The sequence below is a fragment of the Pipistrellus kuhlii genome, unplaced genomic scaffold (genome assembly GCF_014108245.1).
Source record: "Pipistrellus kuhlii isolate mPipKuh1 unplaced genomic scaffold, mPipKuh1.p scaffold_m20_p_7, whole genome shotgun sequence".
Classification (NCBI taxonomy): Eukaryota; Metazoa; Chordata; class Mammalia; order Chiroptera; family Vespertilionidae; genus Pipistrellus; species Pipistrellus kuhlii.
In genome coordinates, this window is record NW_023425573.1 from 75,969,373 (window position 1) to 75,994,305 (window position 24,933).

At 56.9% G+C, this 24,933-nt stretch overlaps 1 long non-coding RNA gene across 1 annotated transcript; it reads right to left on the reverse strand.

Moving 5' to 3' along the window:
- Positions 1-4,236: 4,236 nt before the first annotated feature.
- LOC123651648 lies at positions 4,237-23,748 on the reverse strand. The gene is made up of 3 exons (XR_006740495.1): positions 23,209-23,748; positions 19,544-19,548; positions 4,237-4,249 (listed from the first exon to the last, which is right to left on the reverse strand). It is a non-coding gene; the product is annotated as an uncharacterized LOC123651648 (long non-coding RNA).
- Between the last annotated feature and the right edge of the window lie 1,185 nt (positions 23,749-24,933).

Sequence of the window (24,933 nt, forward strand, 5' to 3'; positions counted from 1 at the left end):
CTCTGTGATGTGCGCTGAAATCACACTCTTCTAACCACTTTATGTGGGAGCCATGTCCTCCTTTTGTCCTTCCAGTTAATGAAAACGTCTACGTCCACCCACGTTAACCTTGGAAATGGGCGACATTCTTACTTGTGAGCAATAGAAAACATCTCTAGCTGAATTATGCAAAAAGAAGTAAATGCACACTGTAACTTCTAGAAGACGGTAGTGATGTTTTTATTCTTCCCAAATCATTCGATATAAATAGAGCAACTAAGACAAAATTAAAGACCCATAGACAACATCTACAATAAAACTACATGGTAAGGTCTCCCCAAGAATCTCCCCAGTGAACAACTCACTGACAGGTCCAAGGACTGCAGTGTGCCCCCATCTGTGCAGAGGAACGCACAGGGAGCCAGCTGGGCTTCCGATGCGCACTAGGGCAGGCTAACCCAAGGTCCCCAGAAGAAACTAGCTGGGAGCACTGTGGGCCAATCTAAGAAGAGCAATCACACTGCAAAGGCTTTGGAAGACCATATGTGAAGGCAGATGCAATGGGACCATGATTCAGTAGCACTGATGGTGCTGGGGCAGCATGGGCTTGTACACCCATAAAATTTAACAAATCACAGGCCTTTTCTAAAACAAAGATCTACATGGAGAAAAAATAGATAAGAGTGGATACAAACTAAACAGGATAGGAGCAGCAGAAGCAAAGGAAAAGGGAGGCCAGATAAAAGTAGAGGAGGGGTACTTGACTTGGGGTGGTGAACACACTACCATGTTTCCCCGAAAATAAGACATCCTCCGAAAATAAGATCTACTTACAGGTTTCCTTCTGAGTGAAATATAAGGCATCCCCTGAAAATAAGGCCCCCCTAGGCTCTGTCTCAGAATGCTATTGCTAAACATGAGAGATTTGGTCCACTGATTCTGAAAGAAATGGAGTCTTAAGAAATTCACCAGGAAATTCAGGAATTGGATTGTTATGATGATGTTCTAGAAGATGATGACATAATTGTCATTGAATAAATGAGTAAATTCTTGATACTGTAGGATTCACAGTTTGTCTGGTTTGTGTTGACAACTACCATACTACCGTACCGTATACAGGTAGTACAATAAATTTCCTTTATTTCCATTTAACAATAAATGTGTACCGTATTCTTCTTCATGGAAAAAATAAGACATCCCCTGAAAATAAGACCTAGCACATCTTTGGGAGCAAAAATTAATATAAGACACTGTCTTATTTTTGGGGAAACGGGGTATATATTATACTACACAGATGTACTGTAGAAATGTACACCTGAAATCTATACAATTTTATAGGCCAACTAGAGACTGGAGGGGAGTTCCTCAGACTGGCCTGCCTCCTCTCACAGTCCAGGAGCCCTCAGGGGCGGGAGGTGACCTGGTGATCAGAGGAAGGCACATCTCTGCTGCTGCCACTACTGGCAGCACAAGCCTCAGACAGCCCTGGGTAGTTGGGAAGCTGCCATCCAAGGCTTGCCTGTGCCTCGGGCCGGCCCTGGGAGGCTGAGGGTGTGGGGGACTCGGGGACTCCAGAGGCAGGCACCCTGGCAGGGCTGAGGTGACTGGGTGCCACCATCTTGTAGCTGTGGGCACTGCCATCTTTGAGGACGGGGCAGTCAATTAGCATATTCCCTCCTTATTGGCTGCAGGCATCACCATCTTTGTGACTGTGTGAGGGTCAATTAGCATATTCCCTCTTTATTAGATAGGATAAGGTTCGCAGTGTACATATGCAAATCACCTAGGAGGTGAGAAGCACTACACCAAGTGTTTTACATCAATTTGATTACCCCTTTTCAAAATAACCCTATGACCTGAAAGTAACGTTAAGTGTTTAAAAACCCAGTCTGAAATCAGACTAACTAGATTCAAATCCAGTTAGACCACTACCAAGCCCTGTGAGCAGAAACAAGTTTCTGTCTAGGTTCCAGGTTTGTCTTCAAAGAATGGAAGTGACTGACTGTGCTGACCTCGGGTGGTTGCTGTGAGGCCGTCAGCATGCTCCCCACAGGTCTGGCGGGCACCGGTACTGAGGCAGGGCAGATTCATCCTCACTCGACAGGCTCAGGAGAGGGAAGGCCGTCCACACTAAGTAACTTCTGAGGACATCTGGCTGGAAAGTGGAGTGCCCACACACCTGACAAGTTTCCTCTCCATCTAACCCACAGGAGGCAGGAGTGATTTCACCATGTGTCCTAGAACTTGGGGGTCACCCGAGGTGGGCTCAGCCATGCTTTGTCCTCTGCGTTCCCTGTATACCAATAGCGAAAGCCTGGCCTGAGAAGGTCAAGCTGGCAAGGAAGTGAAGGTGTGATAGAGAGCTTCCCCTCTTGGCCACTCCTCCTTTCTCTTCGTCTGGGTTGACCTGAATGACGAGAGCCAAGAAAGGATCATAACCCATAAGTGATGAGGAGAACAAATAAGTGGTAAATGAATGAAAGACAAGTAGTCTGGGCATTGCAAACTTGTCCCTAGTCCAGGCCCCTGGTGCTGCTGACCGTGGCCTGGCACAGGGACACCTTCTGCTGTTGGGGACACTGCAGGGAACTTCCTCTTTGCTCCTCGGGTAGCTGTGACACATGGACATGTCCCTTGTCAGAAACTATAACCAGCCGTAAAGCATGTGTTAAATCCAAGCACTAGCCACCTCTGTTGCATATACATGCCAGGAAGGAACGTGCTTGCCCAGGAGCCAGTCCTGTTGCCGGCCCCACTCCTGTGAAATCCTCTGGCTTTGTCTGCACTGAGACTAGAGGAATGACTCCTATTCTCGTCTCTTGCCTAGAACTGGCAGCGCTGAGAGATTCCAGTCCTCGCTCTTGAGCCCACTGTGCCAAACTGAAAACAGCCATTTCTACCTTCCGCTGGGAAACCCAAAACACCAAGTCCCTCACCTGCCGCGAAAAGGTGTTTTCTTCTTGCCCTGCATCAGGGAGATGGAAATCCAAAGGCAGCCAAGAACCACCTTCCATCTTAAATAGCTCAGCTCCCACGGGATTCCATCACTGCCCTTGCCCACACTTTACCCTCTGCAAGACCTGCTACCTGTGGGTGCCTCATGGCACCACATGGCCTGCAATCCCAGACTCCACCAGGCATCACTGCTTCATTATTTATAGATTCCATTCCTATTATTGTTTACTTCTATGGTTGTTTGAAAATGGCCATTAAAACGTTGGGTTAAAAATATTTTAATTCAAGTAATACTGCTTCCAAGAAGCCTTCCTTAACTTCTCTAGCCAACTTAAGTGCTCTGTCCCTCCTCCAGGTTATTTTGGGAATCAGACGAACCTGGGTTCAAATCCTATCTCCTTTACTTGCTCCATGACCCTGGGCAAGTCTCTAAGCCCCAAATTCCACTTATAAAACTAGGTTTAGAATAACACCTACCTCCTAAAGTTCTGTAAAGATTAAATGAGATAACGCATCCAGGGCACTTAGCCTTTAGCAATGAGGGCGGGAAGAACTCAAGAGGGCTTCGTGGAAGAGGAGGTCTTGACCTTGCCCTTTAAGGACAGAAACCTGCTCAGCTGCCCTGCAGGTGGGCTTCCGAGAGCCACCAGTGCCCGCACTGCATCAACGTCACGATTGCCCCGGCCACTGTGCTGAGAGCTAGGCCTGCAGGTTAGCTTTACTGGCTCACCTCACAGATGAGGAAACTGAGGCAGACGCCAGATCCGGGAAGCCAGTGGGAACCCAGGCGGGGAACCCAGGCGAGGCACCCGTGATGCCCACACACCTTGCCCTCGCCTGATGCTCCCCCAGGGCCTGAGAATCAGAAACACTGCATTTCACTCCTGCTGGTGGTTTTCCCAGGAATTTTTATATCCTTCCTGCCAACTCTGATTCCCCTCAAGTAGTTGAGGAAGCCAAGGCCAAGATCAGCAAGCTTTCAAGGACTGGAGCCTGCCCGGGCCAAGGTCAGCTCTCCGCCCCGATCCAGCCAGTAGCTGCCTTGTCCCTGTGACCCTGCTGTGGGGTGGGGCAGTCTGGGGAAGGGATGCCATGAGGCTGTGTGGGTCCACGTGCTGAGAGCCCTCACTGAGCCCTTCTCGGGAACAAAGTGGTGGAAAGTGCAGAGGGAACATTCGTCTAGGAAAACAAAGGGCATTGATTACTCTGGCAACTGTGCCTGGCAGACACCGGAGGCGGTTTGGTCTGGGGTTTGGGGTGGGTGTGATTTGTATGCCAAAGCCCAGTGACTCATTACCTCGGCTCCACCTGGGCCCTGGGCTGCCCGAGGCCCACAGCCCAGGGCAGGGCGGTCCCGCCGGCCCCTCTCCTCCTGGGAGTGACCAGTGCTGCACCAGCTGGGCACAGGGCTGGTGTTAAGGCGAAGACAGGGACCTGGACACTCGGCTGGAGATGAGGGTGAGGGGGTTTCCTTCTTTATACGAAGGCACACACACTTGAGAACTTTCTAGAGAGTTCTGTGTTCATGCTCCATTTTCTGGTCATCCACATATCACTCAGACCCTCTCCAACACACGCTCACACGCGTGTGTGCACTCACAGACTCTACACATACGTTCAGGGCTTTTCACCACTGCTACCACCTCAGGGGTCTGAGAGTCAGGTGACCTCAAGCAAGTCCTGGTTCAGCCACCAGTGCACAACCTTTCACCTCCCCTCTCTGACTCAGTGTCCCCAGCTGTATGTCCAGCCACTTGGCACCACATCAGGCCCTATGGACCTCACCTGCCTCCTGCTCCAGCTGCCTCTGCCTCTGCGGGACCAGCTCCGTGTCCCTGCCCATCCAGCACACCTGGCCTGGGGGCCACAGGTCGAGACCTGAAAGGGCGGTGTCAGGAGCAAAGGATAAATTCTCCTCCCCCTCCTCCAGGCTGAGTTTGGGCGATTCCGCAGAGCTGGCCAGGGCCTGCCACCAATCTCCCCGGCTTCAGGGGCTGTCTTTCCTGCTGCATCCCCTGCCCTGGGCTCGCCCCTAAGGTCCCAGGCTCTGCCTGGCTGCACCCGGGTCAAGACAACAGGTGTGAGGACTTCTCCGCCCCTCTGCTGTGACACAGGAAAAGGATTCCTTCAAAGAGCAATGCCAAGGCTGGACCTTGCCCGGTTTGCACCCCTGCCTTCGTTGCTGGCAGGGTCACTGGCAGGGTCTCGGATTCTCGCTGACCCTCCATTCCTTCCTGAGAGGCAGTGCTGGGAGCAGAGCCTGGGTGTCCAGCTGTCTGTCCCTCAGGAGGATCTACAGAGCTGACTGGTGGGCCTCATGGCAGAGGAAGCACATCACTGAGTCCCACACGCTCTCCAGGCTCGTCACCTCCTCCACCAGCCCCAGGACCCAGCGCACACCTGCGAGCGAGCCCAGGGCCAGCCAAGGTTCTGTGGGCGCTAAGATCAACACGCCTCAGCTTCCTGGCTGAAGTCATGCACGTACAATGTGCCCCTCCTTCCAAACGAGGGAGAAGCCCAGACCCAGCCTCAGGCTTCTCTTGTCACTCCCTGCCCTCGGTTTCCCTCCGCACCCGCCTGAACAAAGGGGTGGGTGTGGAGGCCCTTCCCCAGGCAGCAGCGTGAGAAGCCAGAGAGCTGCCCCAGTGCCTCCACTGTGCCCCCCCACACACACCCCATCCAGCTTCCAACCTGGTGTCACGTGGCCCTGGGGACCGGCTCTGATGGGCCCTGACAGCATCCCCATTCCTCTGTGGCTGCTCTGCAGGTCCAGACAGGGCTGGGAGGGGGACAGGCTGCAGTCAAGGAGAAGCAGGGACTGCGGCTACTCCAGAGGAGGCCGGTGTGCGCTGGTCACCCCAGCAGGGCTCCTGCTGAAGCTGCAGGTTTGCCCAGCACCACCCCTAGAGCCACTGACCAGGCAGGCGCCCAAGATGCTGCAGTCCTGCTCAGCCTCCACAGTTGGCCCCAACACTGTGCCCTCCCTCCCACCCCATCCGCCCGATCCGCCGCTCCGCACTCTGAGAACCACACATCCTGTGGGGCTTTGGGGTGGAGCCCCTATCTACTGTGTCCCCTGGGGCACCCTCTTTCCACAGGAGAGCCAAACCCAAGCCCTCCCACCCTGACAGGTCTCAGGGTGCTGATTCCAGAACATAATTCACATTGGGTTGATCCTTTTGTGGCTCCCAGGCTTTCAGAACAAAGTCCTCCAAGACCTCTGTCTTCCCAGCAACCCCATGGCCTCCTTGCCCGCCTCGCCCACTCCTCAGACTGCCCCAAAGGCCGCCCCTGCTTTCCTGCCAGGAACCTCGGCTCAGCCCGTTTCTTCTCACTGGGATGCTCTTCTCTTCGTGGACAGAGGACCACCTGCTCAACTTTCAGGACTCGGGCTTCCTCCTCAGGAAACCTCGCAGGCCCCCAGGCTGGACGGGGAGTCTTTCCCCAACCCCACAGACCTTGGGGCCCTCCCATCAGCTGCTCGTGTTCTAATTCCATCTATTGGTTTAGCCCCTTGAAAACAGTCTCAATGTCTCCTTCATCTGTATATTCGGCAAAGTCTCACACACAGTCAAAAAGTATTTATGAGATGGATGGATGGATGGATGAATGGATGGATGGATGGATGAGTGAATGGGTGAGTGGATGGATGGATGGATGGATGAGTGGATGGATTAATGGATGGATAGATGGATGGATGGATGAGTGGATGGATGGATGGATGGATGGATGGATGGATGAGTGGATGGATGGATGGATGAGTGGATGAATGGATGAGTGAATGGATGAGTGGATGAGTGAATGGATGAGTGGATGGATGGATGGATGGATGGATGGATGGATGGATGGATGGATGAGTGGATGGATGGATGAGTGAATGGATGAGTGAATGGATGGATGAAGGATGGATATCTGTAAGCTACAACAACAACAAAATCCCAAATTTCCTAGCCTCCTCCACAATCAATTAAAACTTTGAAAAACATTAGGTGTAACTGAATGGAGAGATTCCCACCAGAAGGAGACCTTTGTCCTTGGGGAGCTGATGTATTCCCTTTATTCATGAAGTCAGCATTTGCCACCGCCTCCTATGCACCCAAAGGAGCAGCCCTCAGTGCAAGCCTAGGGCCCGCTCACAGGAAGCTGGTGCGACTGCAGAACAGACTAGACACACCTGGGAGCAGTCACAGCGTCACAGCACCGCTGCAGTAAGTGCCCAGGGGCAGAGCGGCGGGGCGGCAGGTTGGGGGTCAGAGAGGACCACCTCAGAGCTGCTCTGTCCTGTGCAACTCTGACTCCAAGCTCCACATCCCAGGAGACGGACCATGAACCAAAGCTCCATGGCTGGCCAGCCTGGCTCTGCTATTCGCCTGAATCTAAACCTTAACCTGAGCCAGGATGCTAGACCTGACCTTGACCTGAACCTGGACCCGAGCCGGGTTCGATCTGAACCCTCGTCTTTATCCACACGGAGCCCTCGTGGGATGAGGAACTATGCTGGACTTGGAGACCCCAGGGCAAGGCTGGCAACGGCAAAGCAGATTCAAAGAGCAGCTCCAGTGAAGACCCTCAAGCAGCCCTGACGCAGGCCGGGCCTGTGTGGACGCGGGTTCTAGGAGACACATCCCCCCAGCACCTCCGACCCGGCTGAGTGCCCCCGGGCACCTGGGCCAGTTAAATTGTTTGGGAGCAGCTGCCCCTCTGGCCCCCAAGGTGCTGCTCCCCGCCTGATAAGCCTGACTGTCGGCTCCCTCCTCGGCCCCCAGCCGATGGTCCTCACCCGCACTTGACCTCCTGCAGGCACCAGGCCCTGCCCTGGGCCCTCAGGGCTGGAGTGCATGGGACTTGCCCCCAGGACCCCAGTGCCCATGGGAGGCCAGGGGTCGCCCTCACTCACTCCGCAGGCACTGCACTAGCTAGGTTCCCGGGGTGAGCGCACAGGCCTGGGAGGTCTGTCTCAGGGAGCACACATGTGTAACCGCGGGCGACGCATGAGCTTCCAATGAGCAGGCGGGACCTGAAGGACACACTCTGGGACTGTGATTGACACCTCCTCCCGCTCTGGCTTGCTCGGAGCGCCCCCCTGTGGAGCGGGGCGGATGGGCTGCGCAGTGCTCCCCCAGAGGGCCGTGGGGTGCAGAGGTCCAGCTGCACGGACCGAACCCCCCTTCACCAGCATCGCTGGCCGGGCACTGCAGGCGTTTGCCTTTGTGGCAGCCCCTGCGGGTGGCCGGACAGGAACCTTCTCCTTCAGGTGCCACAGGTAAGAAGACGCCCGGCTTCAGAGGAACTCACCGGGACAAGATGGCCGCTGCCCCTCAAAGCCCCACGATGTTCCAGTAGAGAGGACAGGGGATGGCCACGGGGCCGTGCGATTACTTCTGGGCAGCACTGGCCCTGCCCTGGGGCTTTGCCTGCAGCCGGTGCCCAGGGCGGTCATGGATATGCTCCTGGCAGCCAGGGACTGAGCCCGTCCCAATGCAGGGCTCCGGTGGCCCTGCCGGTGTGCCCCTGAACCCCGATAGTAGAAGTAGGGTGCTGAGAGGGAAGAGCACCCGCTTTGGAGCTGGCCAAACCTGAATCCGGGTCCCAGCTGTCCACCCACCCTCACACTGGGCTCACCGCCCCTCTCCGCCCCAGCTGTCCATCCACCCTGACCCTAGGCTCACCGCCCCTCTCCGCCCCAGCTGTCCATCCACCCTGACCCTAGGCTCACCGCCCCTTTCGGTCCCAGTGTCCACCCGCCCTGACCCTGGGCTCACCGCCCCTCTCGGTCCCAGTATCCATCCACCCTGACCCTGGGCTCACCGCCCCTCTCGGTCCCAGTGTCCATCCACCCTCACCCTGGGCTCACCGCCCCTCTCGGTCCCAGTGTCCATCCACCCTGACCCTGGGCCCACCGCCCCTCTCGGTCCCAGCTCCTTCACCACAGGCGCTGGTGAGGTTAGCATGTCGAGGTGCCATACGGAGGGCTGCCTGGAAGAGGGTGACTGAACTGAGAGGTGAGGGAAGTGGGGGGTAGGGTTGGCCTGACTGGTGGCCGCCGTGGAGGTGGGGGAGTGCAGGGGTGATGCTGCGTGGGGCGCCTGATCACAGAGGGCTGCAGGGCAGGCAAGAGGGGGCAGCTGCTTCTCACCGGGTGTTCTGCACTCACCCCAGCGGGGCCGCTCTGAGCAGTCTGCCTGTGGGAGCTCATTACCTCCAGGCACTACCCGCTTCACAGATGGGAACACTGAGGCCGGAGGACGCCGACAGCCCGGGCCCCACGGGGAGTGGTGGCGCGCAGGCTGTCTGCCCATTACCTGCTCACAGTCTCTGCCATCGTCACAGGAGCACCTCAGGCTGCCAGCCTGGTGGGAGCCCAGGCCGAGGCCTCTGACCACCTTGGTCCTGGCAGGCACCTCCCAGGGCCGGTCAGGTGGAGGTGTCGCTGGCTGGGCCCCAAACCTAAGCCCTCAAAACTCTGAAGCCTCAAAGGCAAAGTGTCTTCCAGGGACATCGCCGCTGATGCCAAGCCCCGGGGCTGGGCCGCGGTCCAGGGACATGGTTTGGCTTCGGAACATCACAGAGCAGTTTGCAACACCTTCCCAGCGCCTGGGGCAGCCGAGAGGCAGGTGGAGAGCGGGCCCAGGAGGACGCCAGGTGTGGGGTTATGGGGGAGGAGGGGGAGGGAAAGGCACCTGCAGGATTGAGGCTGCAGCCCAAGCCCTCCCGGCAGCATGCCCACATTCTCCCCGAGGCCCCACATCCGGGCACACATGTCCAGCATGGCCGGCCTCTGCGGTCCTGTCTACCAGCTCCTTCGGCACCCAAATTGGTGCCCAGGCTTCGCTCCCACCTCTCCCCTCCTCGGCCCCAATATCTGCACGTGCAGGGTCTTCTCCCCCGAGGGAACACAGGAGGGAGCTGGCACAGCCCCACCTGCCTGAGCACCCATCGGCCTGGCACAGTGGGCTCATGACCAGCTCACCTGCCTCCGAGCAGAGGCTGTGGGTCTCACCTGTGGACGTCCTGAAGGCCTCAGGCAAGATGGCTCAGACTTCCCAAGGACCTGCACACACTAGGTGCTGTCTCATGGGTGCCTCTCTCTCGTGGCTTCCACAAACATCAACCGAACACCTACTAAGTGCCATGTGCCCTCGCAACAGTGTCCAGGTGACTCCGCCGCAGACCTGCTCTCAAGGTACTCACGGCAAGCGAGGGCCCGCCTTACAGTCCTGGGAGCCCTGGAAATGTCGGCTTTCACGGGAGCCTGTTCCGTGCAAAACATCCGCCTGCCCCCTGCACTCCCACCGCAGCCTGCAGGTGGCTGCTGCTCCCGCTCTAGGAGTGCAGCTGAGGCTCAGCGGGGTCGGTCACAGACCGTGCCGAGTCACACAGCAGCCAAGGGGTTTGGGCCTGGTTCTGAAGAGCTCCAAGGTCCGTGTGCTCAGCCCACACGCGCCCGGAGATGGGGACAGCCAGTGGCTGGCGGTGGCCACGGGAAGAGCAGGCCCCTGAGAAGGTGGTGACTCACCAGGAGGCGTTGTCACCGGTTACAAAACAGCCTGCGCTGGTGCCAGGCACTCTTTTTTCCGTCCTGCCCTCCACTCCCTGTGCCCTGGGCTCCTCGAGCACATTCTGTTCCTGCTGAACTTCTTCCTGAGCAGGGCAAGCCCGTGCCCCCGCGGATGAAGGGCCCTGGGCCGCCTGCGATCCCTGGCTCCACACCTGGCCACCGGCAGGGCCCAGGGGCGACGGGCAAAGGGGCACGCGCAGCTCTTAGCCGCCTGCTGCCCCTTTGCTTTCTGGGTCAAGTCCAGCCCTCACTTAGCCCCGGGCCTGTTGGATGGATCGGCTGGCTGTCCCCTAGTCAGGTGTGCGCTGCCTCCCGGTGTCACACACACAGCCCCAGCTGCCACCGCTCCCAGGGCCCTATGCCGACCACATCCCGAGGGACAGACGCCCTGGCCTCAGGGCCTCTGCAGTCAGGAGGTGAAATGCTCACTGCAGTCTCAGGAGGCGAAAAGACGTCCCCTCTGCAACTTCCTCTGAAACACTAAGGAAAAGATTATTGAGAGGCAGATAGATAAGTAGGTAGGCAGATATGAAGAAGAGAGGAAGAAAGTGTGGTAAAATGTTAACATTTTAAGGAAATTGAGTGAAGAATATTAGAAATTCTTTGTACTATTTTTGCAACTTTCCTCTAAGTTTGAAATAATTCCTTTTTTTTAAAATGCAGAAAATTAGGGAGAAGAAATATGTTTTAAAACCCAATAACCTCAAGCCTCATTTCCAAAAAGCACCCAATCCTAGAGGCTGGTGTGCTGGCCCCTTCCAGCCCCAGCCCCTCCCGCACCCCCATGCTCCTGCCCCCCTTCCTTTCAGCGGTGTGTCCCCCTCAGACAGGGAGTGCGGGGCCAGGAGGGCGCCCACTCCAACCCGCATCCAGATGTGTCTCCACTCTGGGGCCAGCGCCTGGACATCCACAGCCAGGGAGGCGGCGCCCACTGCCAGGTGCTCAGTCTGCTAGGACAGGGGCTGAGAGTCCCGGAGCCTAGCACTCATGTGCTGCCGGCACCCCCTGATGACTTTCCTTCTTCTCTTCTCTTCTCTTCTCTTCTCTTCTCTTCTCTTCTCATCTGGAAAATGGGTAGAAGAATCCACTGTGCAAAGCCATGAAGAGGGTTTTCTTTTTTTTAAGCATGTTTTATTGATTTTTTACAGATTGGAAAGGAGAGGGAGAGAGAGTTAGAAACATTGATGAGAGAGAAACATTGTTCAGCTGCCTCCTGCACACCCCCTACTGGGGATGTGCCCGCAACCAAGATACATGCCCTTGACCGGAATAGAACCTGGGACCCTTCAGTTCATAGGCTGACGCTCTATCCACTGAGCCACACCGGTTAGGGCTGAAGAGGGTTTTCTTAAGAGCAGGGGGAGAAAGCACCTAGTGGGGGCCTAAAACACAGTAGGCCCTCAGAAACAGCAGTTCCCTTCTTTCCTTTGTAACAGCCTCATGTGATGAGCTGTGGTGCTGACAGCACCCGGAGTCCCTTCCCCTCATGGATGGAGGGCTGCCCCCCTGGCTGCCGGAGAGTGCCTGCAAGGATTGCCTCCTTCAAGGCCACAGCCCCCTGAGGTGGCAGCCTCGGCCGCTGACCAGCAGGGGCTAACGGTCTGGCCGCCTCAGCCATGTGCAGGCAACTCTGAGCCGGGGTCCAGCTGCGAGCCCCCTGCGGGGGGGGCGGTGAGGCCATCTCAGGCAGCGGGCAGCCCAGCTCCTCCACCCGCCCCTGCCCCCTGCGCTCCCCTCCTATTGACCTTCAGAGCATTCTATAAAATGTCCTGCACACTAACCACTGGCCAGAGTCTGCTTCCTGGGGAACCCAGGCCCCCCCAAATCCAAATCTAAATTTACAAACAAAGAACATCTAGGGAGCCTTTGCGGTATCACAGCCAGATGTACTCTCCCGGAAGCAGCTCAGGCAGGCGTTCCTCAAACCGCGAATCCACTGGCACGCGTAAGCCAGCCCCTAACTGAGGGCGCCCTTTGGCCTCGGCGGGGGGCGGGGAGGGTAAGGGGCTCTGCTCCCCCCACTGTGAGGCCTCGCCTTTCTGTGCAGCTTTCAGCCTGAGGCGTGGATGGGGAGGGCGAGAGAGAACCAACCCCCCCTGCGTGATGAGTGGAGAGGAGGTGGCGATGGGGGGGGGTGGGGGGAGTGTCTGCAGGGCACTAGGAGCTGAGCCCTGACCCTTAGGAGAATCTGCTGGAAAGGCGGTGCCTAAAGAGGGTCTCCGGACCCTCAGAACCTGCCCCTCCTGCCCCTCCACCTGGTATCCCTCTGGAGGGTCTTTCCTTTGCAAATGGAACCCACACACCACATGCTGAAGAGGGCACAACGCTGACACACAGCTCGGTGCCTTCTCACAGAGCAGGCTCTTTAAGGCCCCTCAGGGCGGAAAGGGAAGCACTTCCTTTTAATATTTCTTCCCCCCTCCCCAATCCTGTCCCTAACTGCCTTAGCTGCTTCTAAATCCCCCCCCCCCAGTTAGGAGTCCCTAACTGCTGTTGGGGAAAAGGGACCACAACCCACTCTGACTACGTACTTCCGGCTGAAAAGGGGAGTCGTTGATGGCAACAATCATTAGGGCTCTCTCGGAGGTGGGTGATCGGGGCCTGGAAGGTGGGAGCTGCCATTCGGGATTCTATTTCCATGACCGTCTGTAGCTTGATTGCCTCTTCCTGGTAGAAACAAAACTTATGAGTAAAGGCATAAGTTTGCTTATGCTTAAAAAGGCGAGGTCCAAAGGCAGTAGTAGGTGGAGACAAAAAGGGGAAAAGCCTGACCACAGAAGTTCTTGAACTGAAATAAGAAGGGCAGCAGCCAGCGGGCCCTGTCCTGCCCATGCTTCCGCTGGTCACTGGGCCTGATGTTCTTTTTTATGAGAGTAAGATTTTCCTCTACTTGTGAGGATGTGCTGATCCACATGGAGCAGGTTTCCTTGTTCGGGGCACATGCCCCTCCTACTTCTGCTGCCAGACTGTCTGGGGCCGGTAGATTCTGAAGGACCGGGGACCCCAGAGAGTTTAGTGATTCTTGCTGAGCCTCTATTGCCCCCGCCGTGCGTGGCCTTCCAGGACGGTGGACTCCGATGGTGAGGTTGGGAATAGACCTCTCCAGCAGGGGATTCCAGTGAACCAGAGACCTGGTGGGATGGGGTGACCGATACCCTGCCTCTGGAGCATCCTCCCCAGTCCCACTCCTCCAACCCTGGGTGAGGCTACTATGCTTCTCTCTCTCCTTGGATGGGTTGCTAATGGCTGTTCAAGAAAAGATCCCAAAGTGGCCAAGCTGCCTGATGAAGCCCTCTCTGAGCTGCTATGGAATGTCTCAGGCGGGACAGCAGCTACTGTTGTGCACAGCCCTCTCCGTTCTCTCGGGAGAACAAAATAAGGAGCTTCCTCAGAGGACTGGAACCCAGTGTCCACAGGGACGCCCATCTGCCACACCTGGTAGGTAGGGAGGTCAGGGGGGATACGTACAATGGGCCTGTTACACTCTGCGGAACGGAGCCAGGTAGAGAGGATTTACCATACAGAGGACGTTTCTAAAGATCTTGGAGAGAGTGTTACCTGACCTCGTTAAACCCTTCTTGGAGTTACGAGGGTGGGGTGCTGTTTCTGATGTGGGAAGGAGGCTGAATCCCTGAGGTGCATCCGGGCTGGCCGACCCAACTGCCCTGCCAACTCTCCCTTGGGTGGCCCATACCTCTGCGTCAATCGTGGTCTCCACCAGGGGGAGGCAGAGAGCTCGTTCTGGCACCACACGGAGGGCAGTGCCCAAGTGGGCCAAGATGTCTCGCTCTAGTAGAGTCAGGCTTTCTGGCATGATGAGAAAGAGAAAACGCGTGGTCCCAGTCACAACTGAAAGGCTGTGACATTGCCCAGTGACGGGCTTCCCAGATGCGCCTCTGGTCACTATGGGAGGCAGGCGGCTGCGTGGGAGAAGAGGATGGAGAAGGTGGCTCCCAAGGCGAGGAGGAAACTGATTGCCTTGCCCTGGACAGTCAGGGTTCCCCAGGCCATCTGAATGGGTCCAAATTCACCTCCTTCCGTGACCTGGAGGGACTGAGGGGAGAGGGCCCAGTCTACTCCTGCCTTGCTTGCCTCAGGGGTAGATTTCCTTCTAGACCACATGTGTCAAACACAAGGCCCGCGGGCCAAATCCGTCCCGCCAGGCCTTGCAATGTGGCCCGCACCGTGCTGTCATCACTGCACTCCGCTGCGTTTCCCTCACAATGACAGTTTATGACTGTTCAGCAAACCATTCGGCCCGCGATTTAGGCTGGATTTTAGATTTTGGCCCCTTCTCTGATTGAGTTTGACACCCCTATTCTAGACCGAGAGGACTAGAAACTCAGGGCAGCCTGTGGAGAACTTAGATCTGCTCCTTCTCTGTGAAGGGGTGCGCCTCAGAGGCCCCCCCCTCCGTTAAAGCTCCCAAAGGAGGGGCTAAGTCTGCCTTGTCGGCACAGAATCCGATCATCTCTTAAAATGAAGAAAGGAACTTCTGACACTTTCCTTCCCTCTACGAAAAAGACCTCATTGTACGATGGTATTATAACTAATTCTTCCCTCTGGGCCATGACTCTCCGTCTGCTAGCTTGCCTTGTGGCCAAACCTGAGTTAAACAGGTCAGGTGCTTTTTCTTCAGGGTCTAATGGGGCTGGGCCCGAGGTGAGTCCAGAGGAGGGAACCTGCTGCTCGTGCACAGCCAGGCACCTGCAGGAGGGGCTCCAGCGTCACCGGATCAGCTGAGCCGGTCCGGGTCCAGGGAACGCGGACCCCCCCGCCTCCCGCTTTCAGACAAGATGAGGGTAGACAGAGGAAGAGGAAAACAGGTTCACACCCGGCCCAGCATTCTCCTGGATGAGGAGTGATTAGACTGGTCATCTCCCGGGAAACCCGTCCCCCAAGTCTAAGTCCGCAGTTGAGAGCTGGTTGCTTTTAATTGGCAGACAGGGTCCGGTATTAGGCCTCCAGCATAAAGCAAAAGAGCAAAGTGAAATGTCCATTTCACTTACCACTCTGTAGAAGAATATCGGTGGAACCTCCAAAGATACCAATTTTCTGTTCAGGTCCAAGTTTGTTGTCTCTCAAAACTCAGAGGAAGAGTTCATGGACAAAGAGATGAGTGAAAGCAAAGTTTTCTTACAGAAAAGCCCCCTGCTGCAGGGCGGGGACCCAGGTGGGTAGCCACGGAAGCTTCTTTGTCTAGGGGCTAATGTGTGCCCAGCTAACTTCCCATGGGTTTGTTGGAAAAATTTGGTCCTAGCAACATCCAACATTTTAAACTCCAGGGTTCCCCCTCACTTCCCCCTCCCTGTGTGTCCAGCCTGTGACCGGGGCCCTTTGTTCTTGAGGTTTTACATAGGACAGCGTGTGGCTGGCGGACTGGTCCCGCTCACACCTGCGCGGGCGGTTCAGCTGCGTTTCCCTTTTATGTCCCCACCGCAGCAGCTGAGAGCTAGCTGTCCCTGGCTCCTAGCTGCTTCTACCTCCTCAGTCTTGCCCATGGATGAAGATGTTCCTGACTTAGGGGAATGACATTCACACTCGGTCCCTAATGTCCCTCTCGGACCCCAAAGGGGATGGGCTGGAGAAGAGGTAACTTTCCTTAAACGGGAGACAAGCCACACGGGCCCCGGACGGTGAGCTCGAACCTCGGGGGCAGCGTTTCTACCTGCCGCCTCGCTCACTGGCAGCGCACAGCTAATCAGGCCACGGCCCGGAGCGCAGGCGGTCCCCATGGGGAGGTGGTGGGAAAGGTGGAAGCTGACTGTGTAGCCAGAAGCGCACATTCATGGTGTCGGCATACAATTTCAGGTGGAGCCGGAGCCAGCATCTTCACACAGGCGAGTCAGCGTTCTCAAGCCTGGGGTTTTCCTTGGGGAACGAAGAGAATGTGGGGTACAGTGGCCATGTTCACCGAGCCTCAGCCTGGCCACAGTGTGTGCCTCGGTGAGTACTCTCCCAACCCCAAGGGTCCTATCACCCCTCAATGGGGCTGAGAGGGGGGAGAGGGGGAGGGGAGCACACAGCCATATCCACGTGTGTCAGCCGCCATCCCCTGGGCAGGAGCACCCGTCACCTAGGGGCCCCTGTGATGGCCAATGGCCGGACCCACTGTCTCTGCCACCCCAGCTCCTTTCAGCACCCCTGGATCTGGAAGGCAGCCACCCGGTCCAGCACCACCTCCACCCCCGGCCAGTGCAGCCCCTCAGCAGCCCCTCCAGGCGCGGCCCCCCCGACGCTGGAGAGGGAAGGGCCTAGGCTTGAGGCAGAGCCTTGCTGAGGACGTGGGCACCAGGTCCCTCTCAGCCTGGTTGGGCCCCGGTCACCAGGGTCTCCCATGTTGCTTCTTTTCTGGGGGCCCCCGTTTCCCCAGCAAAAGCACTGAGAGGAGCTCAGCGTTGTCATGCCCTGCAGCCCGCCCCCTGCCCTCACAGTCCTGGGTGTCCTTAGAGTCCTCTCAAACTCCGTGGGCTCCTCCCACACCACCCGGTCCCTCAGCGGGGCCCTGGCTGTGCACTGCCAAGTCTTGCTCCCTGTATTTATTTATTTATTTATTATATCTATCTTTACTGATTTCAGACAGGGAGAGGGAGAGAGAAACAACAATGCTGACAGAGAATCATTGGTTGCCTCCTGCATGCCCCAACCTGGGGATCGAGCCCGCAACTTGGGCATGTGCCCTTGACTGGAATCAAACCTGGAACCCTTCAATGTGAAGACCGACACTCTATCCAACTGAGCCAAACCAGCAGGGCGTATTGCTCTCTTAAACCAAGCATTTTGGGGATGCCTGGCAGGGCGATGCCCAGGGTTCTTGCAGGGTCGGCTCCAGGACTGTGTTACGGGCTCCAGCTGGAGCCTGGTCCCTGCCCCTGCCAGGTCCCACTGGAGCAGTGCCCCCCACGGCTCCTCCCCCACCTTCGGGCCAGAGACTCCGGACTGAAACAGCCTCGCCCAGCCTGCCACCCCAGGCCCTGCCTGTTTTGTACACAAACACCCCACTGGGGGCACTGGGAACCTGAGCTGAGCTTGTCTTTCCAACAACAGTGCCCTTTCTTTCTTAAAGGCACCAGGGCACATTCGGGTGCGAGAGGCCATGGCAGCCATTGGAGGGGTCTGGAGGAGGGGCTACAGTCATTCTCTTAACTCTGGTGTCTCCCCACTACCTGCACTGAGGGGCCCTAATATTAGCCCACTTTTGACCTCCGCCCCTTTTTCTTTTTACCTGTGTCTCTATTAAGAGAGGTTTGAGTAGTGATTTAGTGCACAGTCCTGAGCAGAACATCTAGGCTCAAATCCTGTCGTGGGCAAGTTGATGCACCCCCCTGGCCTCTGCCTCCAGCGTCCTAAAACAGGGTTATGACGGGGCTTAGGCAGGGCTGCCCGGAGCACTGGTGTCTGCAGACCCCAGACAGAGCCCGGCCCAGGCTGGCAGCATGTAGGCTGGCCACTTCTTTTTCCATTCACCTGGTGGGTTTTTAAATTTTATTTAGTAAATGTTATGGTGGCAGCAAATGCTGCGCCTACTGCATTTCCCAACTGAAACGTGGGTTCAGGGTACAGATTTCTTCTCGTGGGCTCTTATCTGACAAAGATGAAGAAGAAATTTGTGGATTAACTTTTCTTTAATAAAAATGTAGAAGTTTATTGAAAGCATATACAAACTCCATCTGGGCAGAGGTGTTCCCAAAGGGGACCCCCTGGGGAGGGGCCCCCAGAAGGGGAAAGCCTGCTCGCTCACTTTCTCTAACGGGAAAAAGAGAAAATCCTGCCTCGTGTCCCTCTGTGTCCGGTTACATATGCTGCAGCTGTTTGAACCTGACCCCTTCTAATTGGTCCTTTCATTAATCTAGGACCCCCGTGCTTTCCTCATTGGTTATTTTGTTACAAAGTATCAGTTTCAAAGGCCAAAGTAGTGCCCCTTCTTTCTCTCCCCTTATCTTGCAATAGTCCTCGATTCTCTGTGAAAATGTTTCCTTCTTTCCATTATCTATGACTTTTTGAAGAATAGTAACCTCCATCGTGGGTAAAAACTGCTGTTTAAAATTTCAAACCTGCTATTCTGGCTTCTGTAAATGTTTGCTTGCTTAAATAATAGGGGAAAATAAGACTCCTCCCATTCCAGAGAGGCCATAAACTATGCCCCAGACAGAGTTCTCAGTGCTGGCGCCAGGCCAGGCCTTGAGATATGGCCTCATGGCCCTATCCCAGCACACAGAACGTTCTCAGAAGTCTTGTTCCAAATTTGGAAAGCAGAGCTGAAAAACATATAAATAGGAAAGACTTCCACCAAATTGAACCCCAGATTTTGAGAAGCAAGAGTTCCCCTGGGCCTGTTAGCGCTAGTGAAATGAAAAGGACTCTAAGTAAATTTGGCTTATTGATTAAGGCATCTTCTGATTTACAATATAACATTTTCTTGATCCTCTGTGAAAGTATTAACATAAAAACATTCAAACCTGTAAAGAATTTTTGTGAGTTTATTTGAGCCAAATTGTTGACAATTGCCAGGAAGCAGAATGTCAACAGATTGGGATAATGCTCCAGAGAATGGCAGTTTGTTTGTTTGTTTGTTTTTTACCTATTTTTGTACATTACAACCAAAGGGGGAGACATAGGTGGGTTACAGGAAATCCGTTGCTGATAGATTTGCCCTGCTGTCGCCCCTTCTCCCCTCCCCCGCTCAGAGCACCAGGGCACGGTCCTTGGAGTCCATGGCAGTCGTGGGAGCTGGCAGACCCCGGGCAGATGCCCAGCTCTGCCCCACGGCCAGCTGTGCCTGGAACAGGCCGCCCAGCCCCTGAGCCTCCGCCTCGGCCTCCGATGGGCAATGAGGAGCCCAACGCCGGCTTCCACTGCGCCTCACGCCCCGGGTGAGACTGTGAACGCGGGGAGGAAACGTCTTCCTCTAACTGTGCTCACTGCCAGGGCCAGAGAGCTAACCTGCCAGCAGCCCCGCAGGAGGAAAGACAGCTTTAGTCACCTGTGCGAGGCAGCTCAAGAGCAGTGCGGCTCCGGGGGAGGGGGTCCGGACTGGGGGCTTCACAGTACGCGCCCTCTTAACGGGGGAGGAGGGGGAAGCGGCCTGCAAAACAGGACGCTTAGGGGAGACCAGCAGCCCCTCGGGGAGCAGACAGAGATGTTTGTTCGCGACTTCTTGTCCTGATGTCCCTTCTTGATGACTGGTGACCGGAGTCCATCCCCCTGGTTGTGAAACCACAGGGCTGAGCCTTAATGACTGAGTTCTGGGAGGCTCTGCTTTCAGGCAGATAAGAGTTCAAAACAAAACACTCCTCTTGGTGGAATATTTCATGGTAGAATATTCTGGGCCTCTTAGGAAGGCACATTGTGGGTACCTGACAGGCCGGGCACAGGGAGCCGTCCCAGGCCCTCCCCCATGCTAAGTCGTTTCTCCCAATCCCCACTCCGGTGGGAACTCCGATTCACCCGCCCCCTGCAGCCCTTCTTGGTGCTGGAAGCTAATAACTCACCCATTAAGGCACACCAGCTGGGTGCCGCCCGAATGGGTTCTTTCCTGAGGACCTTCGGCTCCCAGCCCCTCATCTGCTAACCACCATGTTGCTGTCGCTTATTCACTCAACAAACACTCCTGGGAGCTTCTGGGGCCATGGGCTGCACTCAGAGTGTCAGTGATCAGACGGACCAGCCTCCATTCTCCAGCTCTGCCCAGTTCGAGAGGCAGACAGACAGACAGACAGACAGTTCAGCTTACGCACAGGGCTGACAGGCTCTGTGATTTGCTGGAGGCAAGAAAGAGCTGGGTCCACAGAAGGAAGGAGGCAGGGAGGAAGGGAGGGAGGGAGGAAGTTGGCTGGTCTCTGTTCTCCTCTCACTCTGACATGTTGGGCCAGCCCCTACTCCCCCTCCATCTCCGCCTTTCAGAGGACCAGGCATTCCAATGGCTCCTCCTGCCCAATGACCTCTCTCCAGAGAACTCCTTCCCCTTGTAATTGAGTTTAAATATTGATGGCTGATCAAGGCAGGTTAATGGTCAACCCAGCAGAGCTCTGAAGCTCCTCCCAGCCTTGGGGGGGGGGGGGGGGTTTGCTGAGGGAGGGCACAGCCTTCCTGGGACATTGTGTTCACCTGGGGCTTGGGCGGGGGCTGTCTGGGCCTGGTGCTGCCCCTGGCAGACCCAAGAACCCTCTTGAAACGGAGTCTCGGTGCCTGTGCCCGTCTGTGCCTGGGCACGGGAGCCCCAGCATCTGTTTCCCAAAGCAAGGGCGGGGGGGGGGGGGGCAGGCCTTGGGGGGTCACTCCGCTCCGCCAGGGAAGGACACGGAACCAGGTCTCTAGTGGCTGCACTCAGAGGGAGGCCAGCCCACACTCCTCTCCTCCCTCCTGACTGCGGGCCCTCAGCTGATCCATGGGCTGCAGAGGTTGGGTCCTTGTGAGTTAGCTCCCAGGGGCCATCTTGTCTGACACCCTCCCAGCCTGCAGGATGAGGCCAGACAGCTCCGCCCCCACTTGGGAGGAGTGCCCAGTGTGGCTGCCGGGCTGGCAGTGAGGGGGACAGCGGTGGCCCCCACGCCTGCTCCCAGGAAGCCCCTCGTCTCCCCAGGGGCCGTAAACAGCTCCCCCTAGAGGAGGAAAAGGGAGTTCCCACAGCTGTGGCCCGCTCCTCGGGGCGCCGAGGCCGGACGGTGGCTCTTGGCAGGGCTACCAGGCTACCCCTCGTGTGACCCACACCCCGGGCGCCGACGGCTCGGCCCTGGCTTGCTGCCCGCAGGGCCCCGCTACCCGTGAGGCACAGCATCCTGGCACAGGCATGGCGAGCGGTGGGTGAGGCACAGGAGGGAAGCGCCTGGGCCAGGCGCCGAATGGGAGCCGGAGTGTGGACAAGGCACAGGCACCCTCTAGCCCCGGGTTCTCCAAGTGCGGCCCTACACCCGCGGCATCAGCACCTGCTGGAACTTTCTAGAAATATAAATGCTCAGTCCCCAGCTCAGACCTACTGAGTCAGAAACTCTTGAACAAGCCCTTGAGGAGGTCCGGGTGCAGTGTGAGGCCACCCACCCCACTGCCTGATGGGGCATCGTGTGGACTTCCTGCCGGGAGCATCCTGCCGGCTTACCTTGCGCAGTGGCCGTGCCTGCCTCCGGGGCTCACCGGGCAGCCCTCCGGGGACTGAGACTGCTCGGGCCCTGCTGGGGGCCTGCCCACCAGGCCCTGTGCTCTGGGTGCACCTTTGGGCCGAGAGGTCCCTCTGGGCAGAGGCCGCACAGGGGGTGGGCAGCCAGCAGCCCAGCCCCTGGGGAAGGCGGCAGAGGCAGCACGGCTCTGGGGCCTCAACCAGCTCCCTTTTGGACCCAGTGCCGTCTTGTCCCTTTTTAGCTTAAGGACCTCCAATGCTGTTTCCCACTGCCCTAGAGGGCAAATGCAAACCTCCTGCCTGCCATGGTCTGAGACGCTGTGTCAGTGTGGTCAAACTGCAGGGCAGGCACCACTTGCTGCTGGGCCAATAAGTCAGCTTGGCAGGACAGGACCTGCATCTCTCGAGGGATGTCCGACTGCCTATTTAGGCCCAATCCTAAAGGACACATGAGGCAAAGTTGTTGCCAAGCTCGTTGCTGCTGCACACACAGTGCCCTCAGAGCCCAGCTAAGCTCACCCCTACACACACACGCTCCCTTCAGAGCCCAGCCAACCTCACCCCTGCACACACACACACACTCTGCCCTCAGAGCCCAGCCAAGCTCCCGCTGCACACACACTCTGCCCTCAGAGCCCAGCCAAGCTCCCGCTGCACACACACTGCCCTCAGAGCCCAGCCAAGCTTCCGCTGCACACACACTCTGCCCTCAGAGCCCAGCCAAGCTCCCGCTGCACACGCACACTGCCTTGGCAGCCTCACAGTAGCAAGGCAGATGGCACTCCACCTCACAGGAGAGAAGACTGCGGTGGGAGGTTAGTTCGCTCTAAACCCATTGGGGCCAGGATTCCAACCTAAGCCCTGGTGCCTCGCCCTGTGCACTCCCTCTGCTCCTCTCATGGGCCCACGGTGAGCGGAGGGGACTTCTCCAGAGTACTGTGGAAGGGGATCCCTCAGGCTCGTGAGGACGGGAAAACATGGCGGGAGCCCTGGGGACAGACACTTGGGGAAAGTATGGTCTGGGAGGAGGTTCCTGAGCAGAGCCGAGGCCCACCGTCCCCAGGAGAACACACCGGGGTTAGGGAGGCCGCGGGCGGCTGGTGAGACTGCAGCCTCTGCCTTACAGGAGGACAAGGCCAGGGGTGCGGCACTGCCCATGTGCCCACCACGGGTTCAACCCAGGACCAAGCTTCCAAGACCGGAGGACTCCCCTAAGAATGGCCACCATCGGAGAGACAGCCAGCCAGACCGAGTCTTGGCAAGGAGGCGGAGAAACCGAACACTTGTGCACTGGTGGGAATGTGAACGGGGCAGCCGCTGTGGGAACAGCATCTGACCCAGCAACCCCTCCCCGCTCTGGGTTGTACACCCAAGAGAAGGCAGAGACCCCACAGAGATTTGTGGACCACGCTCACAGCAGCATCATTCACAGAAGCCAAGAGAAGAAGCAACCCAAGTGTTGGTGAGCGAATTGATGGAATGTAGTGTAGAGATAATGGAGTATCGGTCAGCCTTGGAAAAGCGAGGACAGTCTGACATGTGCATCAGCACGGGTGACCCTGAAGACGTTACGCTAAGTGAGAGGCGTCACGGAAGGACAAACGCTGTGATGCCACACTCACAGGACAGTGGGTGGCGGCTGGGGCTGCGCGAGGGAGCGTTAGGGCTGCATGGGGACAGGGCTCCGGTGGGAAGGTGAGTTCTGAGGATGGATGGTGGTGGTGGACAATGTGCATGAACTTGACATGCCTACAAATGGCCACGATGGTAAACAGCACACTGTATGTATTTAACTTTTTTTAAATTTAAATAAAAAACCTGAGGTCAGGAGATTTGAGCCAGTTTCTTACAAATGATTTTATTAGTGCTCTGACCGAGCACAGACCCCACATTCGGGCTTCTCACCGCACGATGGGACAGTGACAGGCGACACGGGCTGTATTCCAGGCACAAAAGCAACACGGCCATGTGACAACTTGTCTTGATGCCACCTCTCTCCACGACCACCACTCCCGCCCGGCCCTCCCAGGGCCTCCACCCCAAGAGACTCCCACCACCTTTAGGAAAGTCACCCCCCTGGAAAAAGTGGGCGGTTGCATCTTAAGAAAGACATCACTTTAAATACAGGACATCAGAGAACACAGCCGAGGCCACTCGGCTGAATGCTTCTCTCGCTTCAGAGATTAAAACAAAGTACTTTTTATTGTTTAAGAAAAGTCCTAATTTCTGGATTTTCTTTAAAATAATCCAGTGGGGATAGACAGTAATGAAAGTCTAGCTCAGTGGTTAGCAAACTTTTTCTGTAAACGTGTTTATCCAGCCAGGGGAGGGCGCAAAACAACCCCTTCTCCTCCGCCTGAACAAGCCCTGCGTCCCTCACCAGGGGTCTCCCCACCAGGAGCCCCAGGCCCAGGCACACCCTCTGGGTGCAGGATCTGACTCCAGCTGCTCCTCCTGGCGGCCACCAGCAGCTGCAGGAGCCTGGGCTCCTCTCTTTCTCTCTTGATCTCCTACCCTGGAAAACCTCCCCTGGGCCTCCAGCTCTGCGGGGAGGACCAAGCGAAAGGATGGCGAAAGCACCAGCACAGAACCCAGCCACAGAGCCGTCAGCTCCGCCGCTGCTCCTGCTGTGGGTGCCAGCTGCCAAGAGGGGAGGAGCGCCCAGGGCATCGCCCAGCCGAGAGTGGGACAGCAGCTCGTGGGAGTCGCCGGTGAGGCTGGCATTTGGCTCCTCCAGCTTCCCCAAGGGCAGAGCGGGAACCGGTCCAGGAGCCCCTTCAGGAGGGTGAGGGCAGATGGGAAGCAGCCCCTCTCTGTCACCAGGAGGCCGCCGCCACCAGTGGTTCCCTTTGTGGGAGGAACAGCGGGACGTGTGAGGAGGCATCATGGTTCCGGGGAAGCCAGAGGTCCATGGTCCCCAAGATGCCAGCTGGAAGTGAAGGGCGGCTGCTGCTCCGTGAACAGGGAGGTTCCAGAGCCCTCAGTCAGGAGGCACCACCCAGCGTGCCTGGCGAATGGCTAACACCAGCACAGAACCCTTCCCATCCAGGCCTCCCACCCCCGCTGGCACTTGGACTGGGATGCAAAGACAGGCCAGGCCTGCAGGACCGGCCAGCCTGCAGGCAGAGGGGGGAAAGGGCTGGGACCCACGCGGGCGAGGCCTCGCGGCCACAGCAGTGCACCCCACGCAGGGAGTCCCGAGGCCACTCAGCTGAATGCTTCTCTCGCTTCAGAGATTAAAACAAAGTGCTTTTTGTTGTTTAAGGAAAGTCCTAATTTCTGGATTTTCTTTAAAATAATCCAGTGGGGATAGACAGTAATGAAAGTC